Raw genomic sequence first — 5,639 nt, 5'->3', positions numbered from 1 at the left:
ATATCGGGTTACCATAAGGGCGACTTTATTACCTCTTATCTTGAACCTCCTCGAGCTTTCCTGCTTTATACCAACCTCTACCTATTAGAAGTCACTCTTACGGAACATATTAATTGAGATAAATTAACGATATAAATTCGAGTTTCATTTAAATAAATAGATGCCGAAACGAAGCGGCAGAAAATATAGAGAACGCCTACAAAGGTGGTTTACACGTACTACAGCACAAGGTGTACCCGTGTCTATAACACCCAGCTCGCCGAACCCTACAGAAAGAGGGTATTTCGTAATTAATTCAGGATATTATTTTATCGAAATCCGCGCGTCGCTACGACCACTGCCATCGCGGCCCGTCGCGCCGACGCCACAGGCAACCGAAGAAGTACCAGAATATTTAGAATTAAAATCAAAAGACCAAGAAGTCCTGGTATCCGAAATTAAATCTGAAAACGACCTAAATAGCAGTGAGCGAGCTGTAGTACAAGCCTTAACGAATGTACTTACCAATGATGATTAAATTCCAATAAAATACATTTTTTTTATATAGAATTTCTCAATGAAATAACTGTCAATTAACGCATCAATTTTTATTCATCCATAACCCAAGTACAATATTCCCTTTTGCCTTATTATAATTTTTATCCTTTATTTCTGTCTAATTAATAACATTTTACATATTAAGATTTCTATTCAATAATACAATTACTATAAGAGTGTCAATAATAAATTCAAGTTTTGCTATCAAGTCTCTGAATTTTATTCTTTATATATTAGAAGCGTAACTTAAAATTACATTATTTTTACACGAATTCACGACACGAGTAAATTACTTCCTCTCGATGCACGGTTCTCTACCAGCCCAGGCTATTGTCGGTGTATGCAGGCAGGCCTGAAACAAAAAAAGGGAACATAACGTTTTTTGTGTCTGAGCGGTCGCGAAGGACGTTACACCCATCGACCCTTATTTTCCCTAGTCCTGGTATAACAATCCCTTCCCACTTCATAAGAATATTTCTTTATTTTTCTATCCAATGACATTTTGCACATTACAATTTCTATTCAATAAATCAATTATTACATAAAACCTTCAATATTTATTTAATACATTCTTATTGTCATGTCAAATAATTTTATTCTTCATACATTAAAAGCGTAACATAAAATCACGTCACATTTACATTATTTCACAACACGAATAAATTACTTCCTTTCGATGCACGGTTCTCTACCAGCCCAGGCTATTGTCGGTGTTTGCAGGCAGGCCTAAAACAAAAACGAGAACATAACGTTTTTTGTGTCTGAGTGGTCACGAAGGACGTTACATCGCAAGGGACGTTACACCTGCGATCTATTGAGAACCTGTACGGACCAGCACAGACGTGTTCTTATTCGACTCATCGTATCATCGGGGAGGTGGAGAACTGTGCACCGAGAGGAAGTTACAAGAGAGTGTAGTGTTGTGTAAGAGATAATGTAATAATAACTGATTTTATATCTGACCGAGGAATGTATGGATTTAATAAAAATAAATTTATATTTAGTAAATGCTTTATTCATCCTTTAGTATAAGAATTAAAGTATTTAATGTATTGAAGATATGCTCAAACTAATTTTATTGTCTGTAAAAGTTAATGAAAGCAAAAGTCCATAAGAACGATCAAGGTTGGGGTTTGATTTGTCCAAAGGATGGGTAGGGGTTAAATTTTGGGGTTCAGTGTAGTCTTAATAAGGCTCAACAATTAACGAGCTCTGTCAGAGTCTCGTTCAGAAATCCCACGCTTTGGAAATCCTCATCACTCGCTACTCCACAAATCGCTGTTTCTTAATTAAGTTCCGGAGCATTCGAAACGCTGCCAAAACTGTCAGAGCTATGTGTAGTAAGCAAAAGAATCTGCCAGGAGCAATTAAGCTATCTGAAGCAGAGATAGAGAGAGAGAAAGAAACGCTACTGGGGGCTATTTGAAGCTTCCCAATACGACGGCGTATATGGTAGACACTAGGACTACCGCAGCTCTGCAGGAGAGTGTGTTCGTGTATGTAAGTGAGTATATTAGGAATGGAAAATAATAGATCGTTCTTAAGGATTATAGAACTATAGCATCTAGGTTTGGTAAAGAGGAATTTGAATTATACGACTATAGAATCTAAATATAATATATGTATTTTATCTTAATTGTGGTGTGATATAATATTGTAGAGTAACAATAATGGATTATACAATATTCTTAAGTTAAGTCGATAATATAAATGTAGTGAATTGATGAATTAAAATTTGACGATAGGTCCCTGTTAAAGACCTACCGGGCTAGTGTCGGATTAATGTAGGGGAAATAAGAAAAGATAAACTCACGGTCGAAATCTTGCAGGGACATGATGAGTCGAATAAGAACACGTCTGTGCTGGTCCGAACAGGTTCTCAATAGATCGCAGGTAAGTGGTTGAATCGCCGAACAAATGCCTGAGGCAACGGGTCGGAGAGTATACTCAGAGGGTTTTCCCGTACAAAAGCTCGAACAGAATGGCGACTAACTAAGCCGAACTAAGCTAGAAGAATTACTGAGCACTAAGCGCTGTGTGCTGTGGGAGCAGGGTTTTTATAGGTTTCGAGCGCAAGCGTCAGCTTTGGTCGCTTCCGACGGCGGTCGGCTCGCAGCGCCGCATCTGGTGGCGAGATTGTGGTCTCGAATCGGTGTTTTTCAAAGTGATGCCGCTGCACTTCGGCTTATCTTTTGCGCTCGGGTGGTCGGATGACGTTATGCGCTGTGGCGTGATGCATAGCATCGCGATGATGTCATGCTGAACGCGTTCATTCGTGTTTGCACGGGTTCGCTCGGGAGTATTCTTATATTATTTAAATTTCTTACTAATTCCTTCGTCATGTATGGCTTTTGAGTGGTTATATGAATAGTTCAGTGTTAGTACATTTTAAAAGGGCTGGTCAACCTTTTGCGATAAAGTGAAAGGAAAGGGCGGAAAATGTCGTGTGAAGTTTCGAGAGGTCTTGTCCTGAAGGGACAGACTGGTTTAGGGCCATGTCGTATTGCTACATCGTAGCGTTGTTTACATAAGACTTCATTTCTATAATAATCCGATTTTTATCCTTGGCCGTTTTTGACGAATGAATTAGTAAGATTCATCGCTTTGGCTAAAATAAAACTTATAATGACTAATTAGGGTTTATTATATGAGAGCTCACGATATTGTGGACTTCGGATTGTTATCTTTCTCGAATTCTTAATTATTTCCTTCTGTAAATCAATTTGTTTATAATATATTCCTTCCTTGTCTCCCAATATCGTGACTTCTCATGTAGCGCTTCGACGAGTTAACTACTATTTTGTGTATATGATATTCTATGTCTGAGATTAGTACAAATCGGCCTTTGGTTGTCGCGGAGTTTAAATACTGTAGTGATCGCAAAAAATTAAAGTTTTCTAGGGCTGGGACGTTACATTACCCATCTACTACTTCATCTCGCACACAAACCAAGGCAGCTGAATCAGGAAAACAACCACAGCAGCAACCCGAACAACGACGAAGAGAAATCTCGACCAGTCTCAACCAACCACTGTAAGAAACGGACAAACCACCGCCATAGCCCCAAGCCCACTTAATATAACCGCTTCACAAACCATTTCATATCGCGAATTAAATAAGCGAATCTCAGACTTAGAACAAATCCCTCCGAAAACATCGGAATTTGTTTTTGAAAGGGGGGAGGTGTAACGTCCCAGCCCCAAACATCTCTAAATTTTCACGCCGCTAGATACTGCTTTAATTTGAGGCCAATTTATGCTAAACTAAGAAGTAATCCATAAAATATTTTATTCCAGTCACAAATCCTACTAATTCAATCGTCAGAGACGGCTAAAACTAAAATTTGACATGTCTGCAAAAAAAGGCAAGGTTAAGCTCATTTTGAATCTCCATGTAGATATACCGAGCCCTCCCATACTTTAAGGGAAATATGAATCGCTACCTAAGGTAACTAATGAAAAGCCATACATGACGAAAAGAATAGTGAAAGAATATTTTGCAACGTACTATATAAGAATATACACCGTCGTTATTAGAGTTAAGAGACCGCGACTTTTGTACGACTATATAGCATAATAATATTCGCGAGGCGAACTCGCTTAGGTACGAACAAACGCGTTCGACATGACATCATCGCGACGCTACGCATGACGCCACCGAGAACGGCATCCGGCCAGCCGAGCTTATTGGAAGATAAGCCGAGGCGAAGAGACATCCCTTTGCAACCGACCGAACCGAGACTACCGTGCCACTGTGGAATTCGGTGCTGCGACCCAACCGTCGTCGGAAGCCGCCAGAACCGAGCGAAGCCCCCGTTGGAGCCCTATAAAAACCGTGCTCCCGGAGCGCTCCTCGCATTTGTTCGAGGATTTTTTCGAGGTCTACATCCAAGTATCCGCTCACGCGGCTGCGTGAACATTTGTTCGGGGACATTATAAGTCATACACTCCGTCTCGTTGCCTTAAACATTTGTTCGGGGCATTACACATTATACTTTATCGAAGCCAGCGAGCTTCATCCTTCCTGAGATTCTCTACGACCGACCTGTGTGCGGAAGGCTCGATCGGGTTCGCGAACACACGAACTAGTAGGCCGGTCGTTGGATCCTGATAAGAAGGCGAAGTCGGTATCAAGAGCGCTTGACGGAGATAGCGAACACACAATCTCCAGGTGCCGGTTTCGTCTTTGCGGTTTCGGAGGTTGACGGGAAGGTAGAAACGATACGGTCCGATACCTTGCTCTCCGCTTTGAAGCATCGAGTTCGGTCGGCAGTCCGGATCGGTCTCCTCGCTTATTTCTCGGCCACGGTTTATATACCATCTCTTTACATTTGACGTCGTTGTTGACGTTCCGTGACTTATGCTAGGCGTGGCGCATGTTTATGTTTGGTTTTATTTGTTTGGCGCTTAGCGCCGTTTACAGCCGACGGATGTTGTGTCGGCTGTGTTAGGGACGATGCGTGTAAGGCATCGTCACAACTTAAAAAAAAAAATATATATATATATATATGTATATATATGTATATATAAAGAGAGAGAGAGAGAGAGAGAGAGAGAGAGAGAGAGAGAGAGAGAGAGAGAGAGAGAGAGGAAAAATTATGAAAATCTATATTCAAAATATTATTAAAATATAGAAATATCTAAATATTTAAATATTTTACATAATATTTATTGTACACAAAAAATTAATATTTTGTAAATATTTTTATAAATATTGCACATAAAAAAAATAAATATAATTATTAATAATTATGAAATTAATAAAGAAATAAGAAAATCGAAATTTAAATTGGTAATGTACATTAAAAAAAATTCTTTAAATAAAAGAAATATATTTTGTTACATATAATTTCTTAACTTAAAAAAATATTTGTTAAATTTTAGAAAATATATAATAAATATACAAAAACATTTTTTTAAATTTGTAAAGTAAGCTGCTAAATTATGAATTTATAAATAAAAAAAGTGATTTCTTTGATTTAAAATATCTATATATATAAGAATAAACAAATGATTTCTTTACAAGAAGAAAATTAGTGTTTTTAAATGTAAAAATTGTTTACAAATAAATATTTGCTCATCATTTTATAAATCATTTTATAA

The sequence above is a fragment of the Odontomachus brunneus genome, unplaced genomic scaffold, assembly GCF_010583005.1.
Source record: "Odontomachus brunneus isolate Ranch 3 - 2012 unplaced genomic scaffold, Obru_v1 Obru_scaffold_111, whole genome shotgun sequence".
Lineage (NCBI taxonomy): Eukaryota > Metazoa > Arthropoda > Insecta > Hymenoptera > Formicidae > Odontomachus > Odontomachus brunneus.
This window is presented reverse-complemented; position numbering follows the sequence as displayed.